The following is a 922-nucleotide window of genomic DNA, read 5'->3' on the forward strand; positions in this document are numbered from 1 at the left end:
GCATTCAAAAGGAAATCAGTCAGGCTCACTACTTTCACACATCTTTTCAGCTTCCCTATTTCACAGAGAGCAAAGCTCAGGAGGAGCAAGAAGGAACTCCGCCAGGATCTGACCTCGGGGCTCCTCGGCTCCCAAACCCAGACCCCCATGTAATACACCAGGCTTCAGTCTGCACAGGGGCTATGCCACACAGATCCCAGAACTCATCAGTTCTTCACCACCACTGCTCTGTAGGTGCAGGCTGAAAGATGTCCCAGAAGGCCTTCTTTAGGGTGCTCAGTGCAGCAGCACTCACCAGAACACCAGGTCTCTGCACTGGCAGCACGGGAGGGGCACTTGGCTGCTGCAGAACCAGGGCTGCTGACCTCCAGAAAGTGCCCATTCAACTCCAGGTATCCACAAAGCAAGACCTAAGCAGGGAAAGAGGAAGGGGCTTCAGTGCAATCAGGGAACAGTAGTCCCAATAATAGTGGGAAAATACAACTCTGGTCTGCTAGACATCCTAAATACCTAGTTTGTGTTCTCTAAAACCAAAGAATGAATTCTAAGAACAATAGAAGACTAAGAAGACTTTTACTGGGGAAAGAAAACTTCGGTCTGAGAGGGACAGGAGGAGGTCCGGAAAGTGGGCTGCCCACCTCAAAGTGTTTATTACGCAAAAAAAACACAAGGTGAGGCAGGTTCAATGTGGGAACCACAACTGATCAATAAGGTTGTTAAGTATAGTCGTTTAGGCAATACTGATTCAACAGAAAATCATGAGGTGGGTATGAGGGAGGACAAAACTATGATGAACCAGTAAGGTTACAAATACATCGCTTCGGTAATACTGATTAAATGGAGATCAAATCACTAGCGTACCTGGGATAGCCAAGACTTTCCTGAAAGAGGTGGGCTAAGGAGCTTTAGACCTCCACTGCAA

The 922-nt window shown here is 47.7% G+C and overlaps 1 long non-coding RNA gene across 1 annotated transcript in view; it reads right to left on the bottom strand.

Moving 5' to 3' along the window:
* LOC111816658 overlaps nucleotides 1–412 on the bottom strand; it is a 10,862-nt gene extending 10,450 nt beyond the window's left edge. Inside the window, exon 1 of the long non-coding RNA XR_002821009.1 lies at nucleotides 296–412. This is a non-coding gene — a long non-coding RNA (uncharacterized LOC111816658). The remainder of the gene's footprint in view (nucleotides 1–295) is intronic.
* Nucleotides 413–922: the final 510 nt, after the last annotated feature.

Source organism: Octodon degus, unplaced genomic scaffold (assembly GCF_000260255.1).
Source record: "Octodon degus isolate 3935 unplaced genomic scaffold, OctDeg1.0 scaffold00037, whole genome shotgun sequence".
NCBI classification, from domain to species: domain Eukaryota; kingdom Metazoa; phylum Chordata; class Mammalia; order Rodentia; family Octodontidae; genus Octodon; species Octodon degus.